We start from the raw sequence: 20,608 nt of genomic DNA, 5'->3' as shown, positions 1-20,608 counted from the left end.
TTGTTATGGCCTGCTTGTCCCTCTCTTCAAAGTTTTTTTGCGTCTGATAATGAATGAGTCATCACTGCAATAGTGTACATTCAGTGTGCTGGTTCTAAAATCAATTCTGAATAATTTAATAGATATATTATGATATATAATAAGGACTTACTACCATGTTGGTCTGTAACACATACCGGTATTTGTGAAGGAGCAAAGGTCTTATGTGCCACTGCTGTTAAATCTCGAGTTGTGTTTCATGAATGTGACCCATGGATGTTTCTCATAGAGTTTGTGTGATCTTAACATGGCTGTTTCATACCTTTAATATAAGGTACGGGGGGATTTGAATCTGAACACTACTACATTTGTGTTTTTGCCAAAAAAGCTTGGCTGATTTAGTTATTAAACACTGGGGCATACAAAGCTCAGCCTATACTGCAGAAATCACAGATGTTTGGAATGTTATATAGCCGTTTGTTTCTACAGTAACTTACCTTTGGTACAAAAGAATAACTTAAGATTGTCAGGTTGTTTATCTACAGTACACTTTCAATTTGTCAGTGTTTATTGGCAGGGGTCAAAGGGCAATGTATTGTTTTTTTTAAAGTATATCTTTTTGGGCTTTTTATGCCTTTAATTAGATAGGATAGAGGAGATTGACAGGAAGTGAGTGTGAGAGAGAGTCAGGGTGGGATCCGGAAAGGACCACGGGGCGGGAATCGAACCCGGGTCGCCGGCGTACGGTGCAGGTGCCCCAGCCAGTCGCGCCACTGCAGGGGCCACGCAATGTATTGTTTAGGTTATGTCTATTGGTGGCATGGTCCAGCTACATAGCTATTAAAGTAGCATACATACATCTACCCTTTATCATGTCATATGGTTTTACACGTTTGTTACATCATATTTGTACTGGCCCCTTGTAGATTGACTGGCCCAGAAAAGTCACTTTCACACAAAACTGTTAATTTATGACGTTGTAGGCCAACCAACTTGCTGTTTTACTTGCCCTGGGGCTGTGGGCCATTGTTTATGTTGAACCCTGCATGTTGTGGGAGACAAGCAGAGTTGAACATCATAGTTCAGAATAATTTGCATCTCTCTGTCAGCTGCAGTAGCTAGCATCACAATGTTATCTAGTAGACATAGTATAACAGAAGGCTCCGCCCAGTATTTGGAGGTGCTCTACTACTTAACTCATCACTCGCTTGCAAGTGGTGGAGGACATAATATGCTCCGGGATGCAGCAAGCAGCAGTACACACAGTCACACCCCTCTCCGGTCAGTTATTGATCCATATCTGGACAGTAGTGTGGCCCTCTGAAGATATGAGCCCAGTGACGGCTCACGCAGGACATTGTTCTCGTTGTGTTTGCATTGCATCCCTTGATTTGGATGCTGAATGTGTGTGTGTGTACGTGCTGTTTCTTGCCACTTCCTCAGCATTATTAACTTGTTAGAAATTGCCGTCCGAGTTAAGCGCCACGTGGGTCCGAACTCCGGGCAGCCAGCAGCAGCGTTAGCTGGGGTCACGGCCCGGCCCCAAACCTGCGTCAGAGGGTTTGGTGACATTTGGGTTTTGCATGGGACGTCCAGCAGGCAAACAGTGATATGTAAGCGTTATATCCTACTGAGACTGTCCAAACGAGTGGACGCTGAGCCGCCTGCCGATGGATTAGAGGGAACAGAAGGCGTGCACACACACCCACACACGCACATGCACACACATGCACACACACACACGCACACACACACACACACACACACACACACAAACACAAACATTTGGGAGGGCTTGGCTGTGGCAACGTGCATTTTATGGCACAGCAGTTTTTCCTCAGCACCCCACCAGCAAAGCGAGGGAATTGTATCAGAGAGGCAGACTGGAGTGCTGACAGTCTGTGCATTGTCTTCAGAGAGAGAGAGAGCAGGGGAGACATGGGGGAGAGAGTCAGATTAAGGAGGAGGGAGGACTGCTCTTGCTGCAGTCTTAGCCTGGCAAACTCACTCATACAACTTGGATTAACAATGTTTTATTCTGTTGGCCGTCTTTGTTGTCTTAGGAGAGAGGGTGTTTGTGAGCCAGTTTGTTTTGTTTGTGTACGGTTAGGTTAGATATTGGCTCTTAATTAAAGCTGATGACTCATTCCTACCATGGCAATGCTTGTGGTGCTAGAATATCATTTATTAATCTGTATCCAATAAAAACAGGCCAAGAGCTTGTCAACACTCCAAAGTATATTACAGCTTTAATTGTGATCCATGCTTTTCCATGTTGACTACAGATTTTGTATTTTTATGGAGTGTAATCAAGTACTCATTTGATTGACCATTGGATGTGGACAAACGTCTGTTTTCATTTCCATGGTCATGGTCATGGCCTAATATCTCCCTCTCCGCTTCCTGCTCACAATACTTTCTTATTTATGTTTATTTTTTAATCATGGAGTTGTTTGGAAAATAAGTTGCATCCTGTTTGTTTTTTTCCAGCTGAATTTCCCTTTATGCAACCCCCTAAACCAACCAACCAACCAACTAGCCCAACTGCTCACTCCAACTTTGCTTATGAGCAGGGTGCTGGATTGGACAATTGTTGTCCTTTCCAGCCTAATTCAGTGGGTACACTGAGTAAGTGTTTATTTTCAGTGAGGGAAACTGAAACATGTTGCATGTTAGGGAGTTCATGTCTCATACACTTTAGTGCTTGTGGAGCAGACATTCAGACACACTACGTAGAGGCCATCCCACACAGGAGTACTGCTTATTGCTTGGAAAGATTTGGCATATTGACTATTCTTCTATTCATATAAAGCACATTGAATTGCCTCTGTGTATAAAATGTGCTATGTAAATAAACTTGCCTTGCCTTGGCAATAAACTAGCTAAACATTGGCTGCTATTAAAGAAGCTAAAAGTGGAGTTTTTGCTACACCCAGACCAGGTTTTCTCTGTTCTGACCTGGAGCCCTCTACCCTGCATATGCTCTGCCTTCGCACGTCTGATTGAATTCAGCGTGTTTGAACTGCCCTTCGGCCAACACATTATGTACTCATGTCAAGAGTACCCATGTCAAGTTCTGTCAGGTAGGCAAAGCATATATATAGGTTTCACAAGTAAAACCTTACACAGCAACTTAGGTATACGCAGGAATGTCCATGTGTACAAAATTGTCACATGACCTGATGGAAAACGCAAGTTACGCATGTAACTATGGATCTGTGAGACCGAGGGATGACCGTCACTACGGTCTAAAAAAGGAATGATCACCTTCGTTCTGCCTATCACCGAGACCATATGTCAACAAAGTCATGTCCATGACCTCCGGAAGCAGAACGACTCGAGCTTGTAAATAGCGAAGATTGCTCCCGGTTCAGTCTCCTACCTTGAGCGCCTCAGGATGGTCCGAGTGACAAGGATAGTGACGGTCATCCCTCAACGACTGCGTACGGGCCAGATAAGCTCTCAAAGCCCTGACTGGGCACAGAGTGAGCAACTTGTCGTGCTCTGCCTGTGAGGCAGCAGACGGCTGGAATTGGGTCAGCTCCAGAACCTGGTTGATAGACTGCTGATTTAGAACCTTAGGCAGGAAGGCTGGATTAGGCCAAAGTGACACGCCAGTGCCCCCTGCCTGCCACCTTAGGCAGTCTTCGCTGACGGAGAGGGTGCACAGCTCCCCGACGCGCTTGGCCGAACAAAGAGCCAGGAGAAAGCAAGTTTTAAGAGACAAAGATCGCAGATCTGCATCTAAAATGGGCTCATACGGGTCATATGTCATAAGTGACATTAAAACAGTGGGCAAATCCCACAGCAAAGTGCGAACTGGATGCAACCGGCGGGCCCCTATTAAAAACTGACCAATCAGTGGATGCCTACTCAAGGGTCTGTTATCCGCGCCCTGGTGAAAGGCTGAAATGGCCGAGGCATAAACATTCACAGTACTGACCGCCTTGCCTTGATCCAAATAGGACTGCAAGAAGCGCAAAACTTGTGGCACAGGGCAAACCGCTGACTCAAGACCCAAGCTGGCACACCGATCCGAAAAGATCCTCCACCTGAGTGCATAGCAAGCTCTAGTAGAAGGAGCCCTGCCGTTGTTCAGAGTCTCCTGCACAGACTCAGCTAGCTGTTCAATGACGGACTCTGCAGGGGCCAAACCCACAGGCGCAGGGCACCTGGGTTCGGATGCCAGATCTGCCCGTCTGCTTGGGACAGAAGATCCGCCCGGCAGGGTAACTGCCATGGCTGACCCTGCAGGAGCCGGAGAAGGTCTGGGAACCAAGGCCTCGCCGGCCACCGTGGAGCAACCAGCAGAACTGTGTGTCGGCCCTCCCTGATCCTCCGCAGGACCTGAGGTACAAGAGGGGATGGAGGAAAAGCGTACAACAAGCCTGTCGGCCAGTCTTGTGACAGAGCATCCAGGCCCAAACTGCCTCCCTGTCCCACGAGAGAGTACCACTCTGGGCAGTGAGTCATTTCCGCTGACGCAAACAGGTCCACTTGTGCAGTCCCATACTGAGCCCAGACCTGCCTGACCACCTCTGGGTTCAATCTCCATTCCCCCCGGAGTGGCCCGTCCTGGGAGAGAATGTCGGGCCGCCCTGTTCTCCACGCTTGGAATGTGCACTGCCCCCTCACTGAAGCCAGACGCGCCATGCCCATGACAGCAACTCCTCCGCCACCTGGAGGCACCGCCGGGACCTCGTGCCGCCTTGGTGATTGACATGATACACCGCCGAGGTGCTGTCTGACCTCACCAGAACACCCCTCGCTGACAGCCCTTCCCAGACAGCTCCCCAGCCTGTCAGAAAAGCGTCTGTCGAGATGACTTGCCTCTTGTGAGGAAGGCCCCCAGCGGAACCCCCTGGAGTAAGAACCTCCTGTCCCTCCAAGGACGCAGGGCTCGGATGCAAGCAGGAGACACCCGCAACTTCACATGCCTGTTGTCTCTCGGGTGTAGCTGAAAGGCATTGAACCAACACTTCAGCAGGCCCAGTGGCAGTACTGCAACTGCCGTGGCCATTAAGCCCAACAGCCTCCAGACTTTGTGGGCGGTGACCAGTCTGCCCAGCCGAAAGCCTGTCAGAGCCTCGGTCAAGCTGTCTGCCCTCCGTGGAGTGAGAGACGCCGTCATGCTGACCGAGTTGAGGAGGACACCAAGGAAATCCGCCTGCTGGTGGGGCTGCAAATTGCTTTTTTTCCAGTTGACCGTGAAACCCAGGGCCTGGATATGGGTCAGAACTGCTTCGGTGTCGTGCACCACCTGCACCTGAGATGGGGCACAAATTAGCCAGTCGTCCAGGTACGGTAGGATCTTTAGGCCCCGGGCCTGAGGGGGGCTAGCGCGGCTGCCACCACGAGTAAAAAATTTGGGGCCAGTGAAAGGCCAAATGGGAGGACCTGAAACTGGAACACCCTGCCTTGGAAGGCTAAGCGGAGGAAGGACCTTGTGCTGGGCAGATAGGGACGGGAAACGCCGCCTTTAGATCCAGAGACGTAAACCACTCCCCTTCCTGGATGGACCGAATCACTATTCCAGTGTGGACCATTCTGAATGACAGCACCTTGAGGTATTGGTTCAAGGGCCTGAGGTCGAGGACCGGCCGGTAACCTCCGTCTTTTTTGGGCACAATAAAATATTTGGCATAAAAAACCCAGTGTGCTGGCGTATGGGCGGTACTTCTGAGATGGCCCTTTCAGAAGCAACTCCTGACCTCCTTGACAAGCACGGAATTTAAAAGGGGGTCTTTCACAGACGTCATCTTGACCCCTGAAAACGTAGGGGGCCGCCGTCGAAACTGTAGGCGGTAACCGTGAGTCACCATAGCCACAACCCAAGAGTCTGGCACAATCCCTTCCCAGGAGGTCCTGGACAGCTGGGTCGGGCAATCGACGGGCAGCCCCGGATCCCTAGGCACAACCGCCACCGCGGCCTGCACCTCTACCTGCGCCCCGTCGAGGTCTTCGCTGTCCTCAGGGCCAGGGAGTTGGGGCTGAGCTCTGGTCTGGTGCACGAAAGCGCCGGTCCCGCGGGGCAGCATAGTTGATGCTCACCTGTGGTGTTCGGGCGGGCTGCCACCGCCCATACTTACCTGATGCTGCCCTGTGGGGAACCGGAGCCCGCCTGTGGCACACACGCTGACCAGTTTCTCTAGAAGCGCCAGCCTGTTCCACTCTGTCCAGCACCCCCTGGGAGTCTGGATGGAACACATGCCCAGGCACCACGGGGAGACCTAACAGGTCTGTCCTGATGGCATCAGGGAGAGAGGTTTTGGCAAGCCACACCTGTCTACAGCACAGCACCGCAGAGGCCATAGCATTCCCCACATCACGCGTCAGCTGGGAGTGGGCTGACAGTGCGGCATCCACCAGGGCCCTTGCATCATGGTCCTCCGGGCTCATCGTTTTTCGCAGAGCCGCCAGAGTGATAGCCAGGGCATTGCCCATAGCAGTGAGTGATGGGCTGCCCGTGCTGATGGCAGGCCAAAGCAGTGAGTGATGAGACGGTCTGTCTTGGCACACTCCTTACGCGGGCAGCGTGGATTGGGATATGCATTGGCTGGCCCCAGGGAAGTCCAGTCGGCGATGGACTGCTCGACCGGTGGCATATCCCCCAGCCCTGAGTCGGCCGGATAGGCAGACTTTGCCAGCTGACGGCAACCTGGATTGAATTGGGGGAAGTCCAGCGACATTCTTACCCCATGCCGTCCGCAGCACCTTCGTGTAATCCTCTGCCACAGGTATACAGGGTGGTGGGCTATTGTGCGAGACGCCTTCCCAGACGCCCCCAAGGGAAGCCATGCCCGGCATAAGGGCCTAAAGACCCAGGATCTTGGAGGCACTCAACACCCGTGACATCAAGGGACCTCCCCCGGCACCGTGGATTCATCAGTTGGCTCCACCATGTCTGAATGTAGCTCATCCAGGGAGGCCGCCCCCGCCACGCCATCAATCGTGAGCGAGGGGCATAGAGTGACAGCACATCCACATCACCCAGATCAACATCCGCACCATGGCTCTCAGGCCTGGATGAGGAGAGACCGTCCTGGCCAGGGGGCAGAGAAGAGGATGACGTGCCCTGGAGACCCTCCAGCCAGTCCATCCTCCTAGCCAGAGCCTGGAGAGCTGAGAGAAGCGACTCCGTGCCACCACTCTCGGTCACGGCAGCTGGAGCCGGGCGTTTAGCAGGTCCAGGGACCTCCACCTTACCATGCCTGGAAGGGGACTCATGTTGCTGGTCCCATTTACGCTTGTGCGTATGCTTACGGCCATGCCTATGAGAGTGGGACGGTCGGTCGGGTGAGCGCCGCCTGTCCCGTCTGCCCTCACGCACGTGTCCACATGCCTGGTCAGCCCGGCGGAGCCGTTCCTCCCTAGGAAGGTCACAGGCTGCGCTGCAGGGGCTGTCAACATCCTCCAGGAGGTGGGCGGCCCCAAGGCAAGCGGGACACTCTATATGCCCGTCATTGGGGGCCATCGTGGCCCTGCAGACTCTGCAGTAGTGTGCCGCCATAGCCTATCACAGAAAACACAATGCAATACAATACAATACAATAAGGCACTTACCTTGGCCGTTCAACGCACTGGGTCTGCAAGCAGCAGCCCGTAAAGAGAGATACACCAGTGGTGTAATACCAGTACACGGGTGGCCTGAAGCAGCGTGCGGACACGCTTAGCAGGCTCACACTGGTCCAGCTAGCTGCGGACAGCGGCGACGGGGTATAAACAGATGTACAAAGAAGGCGGCCACCAGTGCGTGAACGCACGCGCCGACGTACACTAGTGGACAACTGGCAAAGAGACACACAGCAGCCCGCACCTTGTGCAAGACTGCACCTAGCAGGCACAAACAGCTAAATTTACCTTTTCAAGTAGCCTAGCACACAACAACAAAACTTATCAAGAAGCACACATTAACAGTAGCGCCTAAGCGGCCGAGCACATATGCGCTGATCAGGCCCATACAGGTTCCGGCTGCCAGAGCAGTAAACAGAAATAATAACGCTGGCCCACGCCGGTGCGCGAACGCACCCAGCAGGCTCACACCAAGCCCCACTAGCCGCGAACAGCCAGATAAGGTACACAGTAGTTAACAAAAAACAACCCGGAAACCTGGCACACACAAAAGGCAAAATAACACTGAAACTGCGGCCCGCAGCAGTGTGCGAACGCAGGCAGCAGGCTCACACTAGCCCCGCCGCCGTGCGGTATGGGGTGAACTCAGGAAAGGCGTCAACAAGTTAAACAAAGTTAAACGAAGTTTCGCGAAAAAAAACACAGGTTACTGCCACATGCAGACTAACGAACACAGTCAAAGCAAGAAAGCAGTGAAAGTACGTACTCACATCTCACAGGTCTCAGATGAGGCGATCAAGGTGAGAGACTGAACCGGGAGCAATCTCCGCTATTTACAAGCTTGAGTCGTTCTGCTTCCGGAGGTCATGGGCATGACTTTGTTGACATATGGTCTCGGTGATAGGCAGAACGAAGGTGATCATTCCTTTTTTAGACCGTAGTGACGGTCAGAGTGAGGTCGAAACAGATCCCGTTCTTTGTCCTATAACCAAAAAGCTGATTAGAAATGTCAGGCTAAAAAGATCTGAGGTCTGTAATTATTGTGAGACTGATCATAAAGTATTTTTTTCCATGTTCAATGCTTTTCAGCAACTATATTTGAACTAACTGAACTTACATTTATTCCCTGTCAAAAAAGTCAGGGTCTTTGGTGTATGTGCTCCCTTACTACGAAAACACATGACAAAAAGACATACAAGCTTTGATATGATACTAATGTAGCATAATGTAGCCAATGTCACAGTTTAAGGGTCAAGTGTGCTTAGTTGAGCCACAATACTGCTAAAAAACAGGGCTAGCTTTGTCTCTTGGTCACCCACAACTGGACACTCTTCTGTTTGTTGCTCTGATTGATCTCTTCTTAACTCTGGATTTGTTGAGAACATGTTAAACATCTCTAATCAGTTTTACCCTCATTTAGATTCTCCCCCAAGCTAGCGCTAAGACTGTCCTCAAAACAAACGCTGAGATTAGATTAGATTTTTAGATTAGAATCAACTTTATTGTCATTGTGCAGAGTACAAACTACAAAGACAACGAAATGCAATTTGCGTCTAACCAGAAGTGCAAAAAAGCAGAAAAGTGCAATGTGATATACAAAGGATAGACAGGTGGTGCATAGACAGGACAGGATATATAGTGCAGTGTAGACAGTAGTATACAGTTACTGAAGGTGGTTTACAGGAATATAAATGAAATCTAAATATGTGCAGTGTTTATTAGCAGTAACCTTCTAAGGGCAGAGTATGTAGTATGAACAACATGTAAATGTAAAGAACACTATGGGTGGGATGGGGGTGGTCATGGACACCTTAACAGGCCTGTTGGATGTTAGCAAAGGCAAGGTGAGCTGGAGTATGCTGGAGTATTTTGTTTGTATGGCCCATGGTTATCTTGCATCTCTACTACTGTAATGTCCTTCTAACAATGCTCCTGGCCTGCATGGTGAAAGCCTTACAGTTGTGGCGGAGCATCAGGTCTTCATTCAACCCTTCATTCAACCACTGGCTACCTGAAACAGCCTGCATCAAATTCAAATCACTAATGTTGGCCTACAGAGAAAACTCCGGTTCTGCACCCACTTATTTGAATGCTCTCATAAAGACATACTGTATGCTACCCCCGGCCACTGCGCTCCTCCAAAGAGTGCCGGCTGGCGCTGCCCGGCTAGCAATCCAAACTATTCTCATATGTAGTTCCTCGATCGGTTGCTACCACAGCAGGGACGTTCCTCTCTATCTTCAAAAACTTCTCGGAAGACCCATCTCCGAGTACCTCCTCTCCTAACACCACTAACAACCCAACACACTTAACTTGCAGGTTTTTGGTCATCCAGTCGCCACTTTTCAACATCCCTTGACTTGACCCTGAACTGTTATTCTATTCCTTATACAAGATAGTACTGATTGTTACACTTCTGTCTCCTGTTTGTACTTTACCTCAATTGTTTAATGTAATGTTTGTCTGCTTGCATGAGTTAAAGGATGTAAATTCCCCGGTGCAATGGTGGTGTGTGGACACAGCGGATTAGCTGTCAAACTGAGGTGGAGTTTGTGTGGTTTTATAAGATGGAGATCTATCTCTATGATAGCAGTAAGCATGCTTTCCTCATCCAGACTGTCCATAAGCATGTTTTCCTTGTCCAGTGTTTTCCCTGTAATCACTACCACCAGATCTATGCCTAACACGCGGGCTACACCGGGCATGTAACTGAAGCATTCCATTCATGGAACATATGCTGTAACAATTAGCTTCCACTCTAATCAATGGAACTGGCTACACCAGATGTGATAGTGGCGCGTACTGTACATTCAAAAAAATCAGACCAGTCTTCGCTCCGCGATTGCAACACTTCAGTTACGTGGCTGGTGTAGCCTGCCTGTGACCCAGCCACCTGTCTGCTTCCCTTCTTCCAGCTGTGACCACAGTGTGGTGGGTATGCTGCCATCGAAAATAGGCTTTGGCCATGTTCACACGCTCATGTAGTGTTGTTGTTCTTATTACGGGAGTCTAAGGCTATGTAATGTACCTTCTGTGTCTGGAGATAAAATTTGATTTGATGTGTGAAATTCAATTCGGAAAGCATTCGGTGTGTGTGTGCCTTTTGCCTTTTTGTCACTCTGTGGTATTGTGCTACTCTGTCCTCTCTCTCTCTCTGAAGTGGAGTGTCTGTCGCTCGTCACTCTGGGATAATGTGCTACTCTGTCCTCTCTCTGGAGTGGAGTGTCTGTCGCTGGTCACTCTGCTTAAGTGTTGCCGTGCTCTTCTCTAGTCTGTTAAAGCTTATTAATGATTCAACAAGCTATGGGAAGTGTCTGTTAGGGTTGGGCTTATATGTCCCCTTGAATTGCCCCAAGAATAGCCATGTGACACATGATGGAATGAAGACCCCGGCTGGCAAGTTTCTGTGTTTATGTTTATGGTTTGAGCAGATGGTTTTATCCAAAGTGACATGCAGTAATAGCAGTAAATACTATTTTATTATTATTATTATTATTATTATTATTTTAAATGAACAGATCATAGCCTACATAAAACAAATCTAACTTTACATTCTAACAATGGCCCACTTCTTTCATTGCTGTCCATCATTTCATTACATTTGAAGATGTCTGTTTCAAACAACCCATCCTTTGGCCCTAATCTTCTTGAGTCAACATGATTTAAGTCTTTTACTCTGGCTCTTGAGAGAGTGATTTTATTTTTTTTTCTCCCCCCTGAAGAAATCCTTGGCTTTAATAGCTTCTGACTCAATTGTTTTTAGCCTAATCCTTAGCCCAAATCTTCCCTGTTGTGTTTATATAAAGGGAAATTACTTTCTATAGCTGAGGTCTGACACAGCAGGCTAGCAGCAATGAACAATTAGCACCCACCACTGACCACTGCCTTGTGTGAAAGTCAGATGTGGAAAAAGCACAGTGACAGCAGCTACTACACCCCCTTCTGACTGCGTTCATCCCTATGGTTCATCCCCACTGTTTCCTTGGGTTGTCATGGCGCCAGCAGCAGCCATCTTTGTTGTCAGTCTCTCCAGCTCCTTCAGGCCCAGAGAGATTCTCCCTCACAGAGAGGAGTGTTTCCAGCGGCCTGTTCTGTCCATCTGAACAGTGAAACGCTTGATTCTGGTTTCTGCTGGATCATGTCATCACTGGACTGATGGCTCAGTCAGTCGGGCACAATGGGGGAATCCTGCTGAACACTTTTTCCGACTGCAGAGGCAGCCACAGCGAGTGCTGCTGACCCGACACAAACGCGTGAGCTATCACAGTGGACGTGGAGTCTTGCTCTGTAGCAGGAAGCAGATGTTTCATATCAGATGCCATGTGACTGGTTGAGGGGGGATAAGGGAGAGGAAGAACCAGGTTTTGGAGCCATGCATACGGGAGTTAGCTTGACCGCAGCATGCCTGGCAAACGTGGCCAAAAGGGTTAGGATGATGATGAGTTTGTCGTACTACTAATTGGTCACAAATGTGTGTTAGTGTTTGATATTAGTACTACTGCTCCATTTGAACCTAGATGAGTATTCCGAGTTAGAATCCAATTGAGAATTCAGAAAAACAACAAACATTGATGAGCTCAGTGCTTTTAAATAGAACATTAGACAACATTAGGCAGTACGTTAATACTCAAATGTCTACAAATGGTACCACTTAAAATTATTTACAGACTCTGTCATTTGCTGTACTAAATCAAGTTGCCATCAGCCCCCTACAATCATTGAAGCACATGCAAAAAAATACCCTTCTATCACACATTATTTTAGTTGCTGAGTAGCACAACAGCTCTTCTGGGAAGTAGAATGCCTGTGGTTTAAATTGATTATTATTTAGCCCGACTAGTTTTGAACCACAGACACCAGCACCTCCGTTCGACACATATAGTGACTCTCCATTATAATGTCATGATATCAGTTTGTTATCCATGTAATTATTAATGTTCTGCTTGGTTGAAAAATATGTTATTGTTATTGTCATCAGTGCTGGAAACTAACTTTTATTATTGGTGCCGATTAATCTGTAAATTATTTTTTCAATTTATCGATTAGTTGATAAAACGTCAGAAAATGTAGAAAAAATTTAGAAAAACCTGCATCTCCCAAAGCCCAAGATATGTCCTCAAATGCCTTGTTTTGTCCACATGCCAAAAATATGAGCTTAACTCACTGAGGAGTAGCCTAAGTATAAGGCTCAAAATATTCAAGTTACACACACAATAAAAAACAAAAAACACAAACTGATTAACCGATTAGTTACCGAATAATTCAATAGTTGCAGTCCTAATTGTCATGTTAATATTTATTATCAAATCAACAAGCCGTAGTGATGATGTGCTTTAAAATGGACATGGTGTCCAGTGAATCACATTAAAATTTTTAGTAGCAATTAAAGCACAGAACAAATTGCCTACATGTTCTAGTCCAACTTTTAGCAGTGACAGCACGCATTCCGTGTTCGGAGATGGAAAAGAGGAAAGCTCTTAAAGGCGCTCTCTCTCCACAGAACTTTCTAGAATTCCGCTCCCCTGCATTCCAACTTGCTAGTTTCCCCCCGAAGCGTGTTGCAGAGCTATTTATATCCCCGTGGCTGGCTGGCAGGCAGCGATGTGGAGCAAACTGCTGCTGAACAAGGGCCACAAACAGGCCATAGAGTTAATCTGTTTGTTTGTTTGTTTGTTTGTTTAAATTTCATCTAAACCATAAAGCTCTCTAGTGGATGCTGCTGCTGCTGCCTGAACAGGCAGATAGGCAGCTAATTTATCTGTCTGTACAGGTTTGTGTATCTGTCGTTGGTCTTTTCCCATGGATGTTCTATCAAATGAGTTCTTCTGTGGTAGAGGCAGCACATATTCAGTGGACAAGGGCAGTGGATTTGGAATGACTGCTGTACCTGTCTACCTAACTAGCAATTCTCAGACTTTTTTTCTTTTCTGTTTTTGGTTGCAAAAGGACCAACTACTCAGAATATTAGCCTGAATAAAATCCTCAACTCATAGAAGGAAACCTCTGGTGTAGATACAACCTAAGGACTATTTTTGAACGATAACGATTGTAAACGTTCGTTGTGGACATCGCTGGAAAACACAGTTCATTTGCCTCTATTTTGTCCTGTGCGATGACTTTCTGAATAAGACTACTACGGGTGATGACTAGATCATGTTCAATCTTATCTGACCGTACATATGATCATGTTCGGCAGTGGATAAGGCCTTAGACAGTTGTTTCTTTAAACTGAACCATAATACTTTTGATGGAACCCTGGCAATTAGGTGATGCCCTCTGTATTTTGGCAGAAGGATTGTCATAGTCTGCGATGCTTACCATCACTGGGATGCTCCCCTAGTGAGGGTTCAGCATAAGCAATGGCACACTGGACTGGGGCATACACTTGCCTGAGAGGCCTTTGGGGGGGGGGCATCCTCCACCATGCCTGTGTGTGTGTGTGTGTGTGTTTGATGGACTGATGGAATAGGGCTTGCTTGGCTACATGGATACGTCCCTCCAGCTGTTGTGTTGACCTTTGCCCTCTCGTCCTCCCTCTTCCTCCTCCAGGTCTTGTCCCCTGGGCCCGCAACACCGAGCCGAGCCGATGAGAACGCGCCGCGCGTCCTGCTTCGGCTAACGCATCTCCAGTCACCATCCCAGAAGTCATCCGAGAAGTAACAGGGTTCAGCGCGATTTCAGTCGGTAGGAATTGTTTTTTTTTTCTTTTGGTTAGTCTTTTTCTATGTTTCATTGACCCTGAAAAGCGTCAACGTTAATGTGACTCATTTGCTCAGCAGCTAGTTAAGTAAGTTAGTCAGGAGGCCTTATGAGGAATAAGCAGCTATCAGGAACAAGCCTGGAACAAGCCTGCAACAACTGTGCTTACACTACCGCGTTGACAAGGTTTTGAAGCACACATTCTCGCTCTCATTCTAAGCCTCTTGCTCCCCATGCTGTTCCTACGCTTGTTTGTTGAGTTAGAGGCCTAAATGTTAAGTTAGGAATAGCTAATGAATAAATGTGTCATACATGCCTTTGCAGTTCCTCATGATTGACAGTAGGATAACAGAAACAGATGTTGTTAGTCACTTAACAGTGTCTATCTTTTTTGGGATGGTCACCACAAAATTAAAGATGGGACAGGGCAATCTGACTCACTGTCACTGTTCTGACTGGTATTACACACACACACACACACACACACACACACACATTCTCACTCAAGCTATTGAATGGCCAAACGGGCATCTGTTACTAGATGCTTGAGTGTGTGTGTGTGTGTGTGTGTGTGTGGTGTGTGTGTTTGTGTATGCATGTGTGTGTGTTAGAGAAAGGCGGCCACGCCTGCAGCTCAACTGATCTTGATAATGCAAATGCAGCACAGCAGCCAGGCCCGTCGCCATCTCTCATCTCCCGCCACCAGCACACAGACTCCGGCAGAGGCAGAATGGGAGCTGCCAGACAATGGTGGTCATACTGTTGTCAGTTGTTAAAAAGGGCAATACTAACAAATGCTTTTAACGGCATTTTATAACACGGCATTTTATAACACGGCATTTTATAACACGGCATTTTATAACACGGCATTTTATTACACGACATTTTATTACTCTTCATAATGCTGCAGAATGCTCCATTCACTTGAATGGGCCTTCCCAACGTTCGGTGGTCTGCTAACAGACCGTTGCTAAGTATAACAGACCACTGTCGAGGAAAATGGGTTTTGTGCTTCTACTGTAATTCTCATCTTTCATATCACTACGCAAGGACTGGAACTTCATTCAAAAGTGAATGTTTAAAATAAATAAAGAATGTTTGATTCAAGTTCAGCGAACTATTTGTTTCTCAGAAAAAGCCACAATGAAACGGTAACAAATAGGCTACAGCCTAGGCTATGTAGGCTAAAGAGTCATATTGTGGGGAGTTTATTGTTTCGTTTTGGCAAGTAGCCGTGTAATAAGCGGGATAATCTATAGAACGCCGGTCATTATTGGGAAATGGGTCCCTTCAGTCTTCCCTAGACTTAAGTTCTAGTCTTCTAGGCTACTGCTTGCATGTGGTGGAGCCGTGTGTTCTTTCCTGTAGTTCTTTTGGTAGAGCTGAGCAAAGCATCATAATGCCAAGGTCACAGCAGAGAGGGTTAAAGCGGAGCTTTAGTCACAGGTTAACGTGTAGTTCTTTTACAGCACCTGGTAAATGCATGCATTTGAATATGAATATGAAGATCTTTTTTTTTCCATAAATAGTGTATTGTGACACGGGTCAGCAGTTTTGCATGTAAAGATTTCTGTTAGAGCTCTTTGTATTCAATACGGTTCGTGTTGATGGGAGCCTTGCCTGGGCAACTGAAATGCAAATCACGTAATGCCAGTTTAAGTTTGCCATTGTGTTTGTGATTGTGTCACTGTCAGAGTAGAAGAGATTTTTTTCTTTTGTCACCAATGATAAGTAGCAAATAGCTTCCGTTTTGTCAGTTGATTTGCCTGTCACTACAAGCCCTACAGGATTAGGATGTGGAGTTTAAATACCACCACAGATATGATGATATTTTTCTTCTGATATAAATTTGTTTTCTGAATTTTGTGTGTCATTGATCAGCTTTTCCCCAACTCTAATACTGACACAGACTTATCTTCAGTTCAGTTTGGGATTTAAAAAACATGAATCCATCTTGGTCATGAGTCATGACCGCTCACAAAGCTGTTGTCCTGTTACATGGCTACATCATCAGCTCTTTGAGTGTGTGTCTGTGTGTGTGTTCCCTGCTCAAAGACCTAATTAATGGTGACTGTGTGCTGTGGGCAGTGTGCAATCAGTGTGTGTGAGAACTAGTGTCGTGCAACAGTGTGTTGAGTCCGAGTTCACCTCATTAGACACTTGGCTATGTCCACTGCAGGGGTCATGATCACATGACTGCTGCACTGACCAAGCATGCACTTCTCTACAAGCTTCTCTACTTTATGCTGTCCTGTTGTTGTTGTTTGTAACAGGGGCCTGTACTACGAAGGGAGCTTAACCTACCCAGATGTAACCCAGGGTTACTTTGTTAAACCGGGGTTGACAAAACCTGGTTATCTTAAGTGGTGTTAATCGGTACTATGACGCTGATTATGAAGTTGATTTGTTGAGCCAGGGTTAACCTAATTGGAGTTTGTGCGCATTCACATAAAAGGGGCGGGTTGCAGCGCAAGTCACCACTTTCAATGATGACGCGATCTCCTTATTTTAAGGACGAGGAATTATTGTGACAAGTTACGAGGAATTAAAACTCACTCTACGACAAAAATCAAATACGTCGGCAGCAAACAAAGCAAGGCAAGGCTGTTGGCAACGTATTGCAGATTGGGTAGCCTAAATGCCTAAAAGTAACGTTTTATTTCCACATGCTCTTCAAATATGTGTTACGGAGGATTAATAGCTTGCGGAATGTCTGAAATGAGTTGAAATAATTAAATTGCCTATTTTGAGTTCATAAAAAGGCCTACAGATGCAACACAATTCAGAAGTGGGCATATAGATTACAGTAATAAGGATAATTGAATGTTTAAGTAGCCCCCATTGACTGATTTAGTGTATGCCTAATCCTCATTTCAGATGCAACACCATTTCCAAACACACAGCAGGTGAAAATGAAACACAAAAACATTATTCAGAATATAGGTTTATATAGTTATAGCTTATTAATAATTCTTAATTATGAAAACATGTAGGCTAGGCCTAGTATGCTTATAGCCTTCACTTGGCCTCTGTTTTACAGTTAACAAGAAAAAGGTGTCTTTGAACACTACTGTAAGGCACCAGAGTGTTTTAACAGTAGCAGAGGAGTTGGCCATCGCAAATAATAGTGGAAGGCCGATTATGGAGGGGGTTGAGGGAGGCATTCGGTCGGATTCTGGTGCTGTGGAAATGTGTAGCCTTTATGTGCAGGGTACAGTAATATGACATTCAATTCAACAAGTTTGTTAAAATGGTGATTTTAATTTATTAGGCCTACTGTAGGCTATGTCTGATTTATTTTCGGACAGTAGGCCTAGGCTATTCTTGCTCAGATGTTCAGCATATGTAGGCCTATGTCCGATTTATTTTCGGACATACAGTATTCTTGCTCAGATGTTCAGCATCACCAATGGAATACATAAATTGTCCATGTAAGGGCATTGTGTCTCATCTGACAAAGATAACAAATTCCCTCAGCTGACAATCTATATCTTCATAGAGAATATTGTCCGGTGTGTGTGTGTGTGTGTGTGTGTGTGTATATATATATATATATATATATATATATATATATATATATATCTGGCGGTCTCTAAAACCCCTTACCCTGCGAATAGAGGCCCTCACGATTTGCGCTCCAATGTCGTATGGATCATCCAGGTATACGCCGACATTCTCGGGAGAAATTGTTAGTAGAGGGGTTGTACTTATGAAGGGTTTGGTTAACGGAAACCTCGGGTTAACCAAGAACATAACCTGCTCGGAGCAGGTTTGAGATGCAGCGTAAATTGCCATGGCAGCATACCTTGGTTAAGACCTATCCACCTTTCGTAGTACGGGTTAATCGGGAAGTTACGCCACACGTAATCAAGTTACTCTCGAAGTTACCCAGATAAGCCAGTAACCCCGCTTCGTAGTACAGGCCCTAGAAGTCATGTTATTGCCTATGGTTAACGTAAAAATGACTGAATAATTGAGCACATCACCTGTCTGTCAGGGGGGCACTGTGGCTTAAAAGGCTACAGCACCCATACCATGTACGGGTCCAAGTGCCAACGGGGACCCAGGTTCAAATCCAACCTGTGGTCATTTCCTGATCCCACCCCATCTCTCTCTCCCACTCACTTACTGTCAGTCTTTACTTTCCTATCTGAATAAAGGCAAAAAGCCCCCCCAAAAAATACGTAAAAAAGCTCACTGAATGGCTCGCATGGCTGGTCCCTGGCACGTGTTCATGTCCTGCACTCCCGTGAAGGAGGGTATGTTTTCATCTGTGTCTGTTTGTTTCTTGGGTAAATTGGTTTGTGAGCAGGATTATGCAAAAAAAGACTGGCCTGATTTTCATTAGGCCTGGTAGAAATGTGTAGTTGGGGCCAAGGAAGTAACATTTGAAACCGATCTGACTCACAGGGCACCTGCGCGACTTTTGTTTTGCCTTCGCTAACGTTATAAGAGACGACTTTAAAGTGGCACCTGCGTTCAGTTTTATCTACACATTGCTTGATGGACAGTATTGGGGGAATAGTGCAGGTGGAAAGGTGAACCTTCAACATCAAGGGTGGTTTGGATGTCACTGTATGATGATGATGAAGATCTTGAGAAGAGGGGTTTGGCTGCTAGTGCTCTTGTGTTGGCTCTTCTCATTGGCCGTGGCTGTTGTGTTTGTGTTGGGACTACTAATACTAATCTGAAGCGTGTCAGATGAAAGGCGTAGAGATGAGACGGGAAACAAACGCAGATCTGTGTGAGAGTGTGAGGGCCTGACGGCTCATTACTGCTCTGTTCTTGTGTTCCACTTGCTGTGCCATGCTGTGAGATTCTCCTCTCTCTCTCTCTCTCTCTCTCTCTCTCTCTTGTGGGCTTCTTCATCCAGGCTCCTACCTTTCCTTCTCGGCCCTTATAGTAGGAGACATTTAGAGCGTTCCCACTGTGTTTCAGTTTCTCTGTTTTCACTTTCTGATGAAGAAAGGCTATTTCAGGATCGGCTGCGGTGTGTGAGAAGCACTCAGTGCCCATTGGGCAGGACGGTGTCAGCAAACACTGATCCAGCCGGTAAATGTCCGTATGCTGCTCGTCCGTATGAACGCCCTTGCCCTGACCCCTCCAGAGTTGACCACTCCCAAACATGCCCAAGAGCCAAAGCCTCTTCTGTCCTTACATGTTTTCTACCCACTCTGCACACAAGCATCCTTGCTTACACGCAGAACTAAAAGTACCCTGAAAACTTTGCCTTTTTGTAGAGGCAGATCAGAGTGGGATTACGTACGACATCATGGCTTTGAGGTACAGATTCACATGCCAGGGTATATAGACCTAGTCATCGTCAGTCTATTGTGTTGCCTTGAATGCTTTAAAGGTGCAGTCCAGAACTCTCTGAACAGTTGATGAGGTTACTCACTTTCCTTCATCACACAGAATGGACAGCAAGAGGGCTGCAGGGAACAATAAGCAGAATTTGACAGCAAGTTTTGCTTATTGTGTTGAAAAGCTAAATCCGAACCACCAACAGGCTAACTACACTTGTCTCACAGTCAGCTAGATCAGATTCAAGTCCGGCACCAACATGTCTCTTGATGAAAGTCGAGTCATTAAACCAGTGTATCAAATCAAATCTTTCATAGCTGACAACTGAATAATCATTTTAGGTTTAAATTAGTAATTAGTTTTATACAAATTACATGAGGCAGTGCTGCAGGCAGAGTTCAGAGTTCACGCTTCTCTGAAATTAACACGGTCGTAGTTTGTGTAATTATTTTTATACAAACTACACAAGGCAGTGCTGCAGTCCGAGATGAGAGTTCATGTTTCTCTGAAATGAACATGGGCGTAGTTTGGAACAGAACAGAGAACAGAAATGTGAACATCTTCACATCTTTTGTGCACCAAGTTCTGAACATTTTATGTTTTATGCTACGGTATATGTCAATAAAATTAGTAAAAATGTTTGTTCTTTTTAAAAACTGTGTGTGTGTATATTTATATATATATATATATATATATATATATATATATATATATATATATATATATATATATATATATATATATATATATATATATATATATAAAATAAAATGTGCTGTAGTGTGTTCTGAACCATTTGGACATTGTGAAATGATAGACTTGAATAAGTTGGTAGACAAAGTTTTACCCATAATAAAGTTCTGTAAATGCATTGTTTGTGCATTTTATTTTCCTGACTTGTGCAGTTATTTTTGTGTGTAAATGATGTGGGTGAGATGGTGTTGACAGCCAGGATCTCCCTGAGAGTGAGAGGTTGGTGCTGATATTTGGACCGCAGAAGGATCCTAAATAACCGAATGCGAAGCTCATTATGTGCGGTCACTCGCACTCTTGT

At 46.3% G+C, this 20,608-nt stretch overlaps 1 protein-coding gene across 2 annotated transcripts in view; it reads left to right on the top strand.

The window, feature by feature from the left end:
* The window catches only part of nck2b (NCK adaptor protein 2b), a 56,721-nt gene that overhangs the window by 3,837 nt on the left and 32,276 nt on the right, over nt 1–20,608 (top strand). The window contains exon 2 of one of the 2 annotated variants that reach the window (XM_048234521.1): nt 14,101–14,235. The exons of the other annotated variant lie outside the window; for it this stretch is intronic. The gene's annotated coding sequence lies outside the window, so the exon portion shown is untranslated. The remainder of the gene's footprint in view (nt 1–14,100; nt 14,236–20,608) is intronic. 2 annotated transcript variants of the gene reach the window in all.

The sequence above is a fragment of the Alosa alosa genome, chromosome 23 (assembly GCF_017589495.1).
Source record: "Alosa alosa isolate M-15738 ecotype Scorff River chromosome 23, AALO_Geno_1.1, whole genome shotgun sequence".
NCBI classification, from domain to species: Eukaryota; Metazoa; Chordata; class Actinopteri; order Clupeiformes; family Clupeidae; genus Alosa; species Alosa alosa.
The sequence above is the reverse complement of the archived record's forward strand: the minus strand, read 5'-3'. Positions and strand labels throughout refer to the sequence as shown.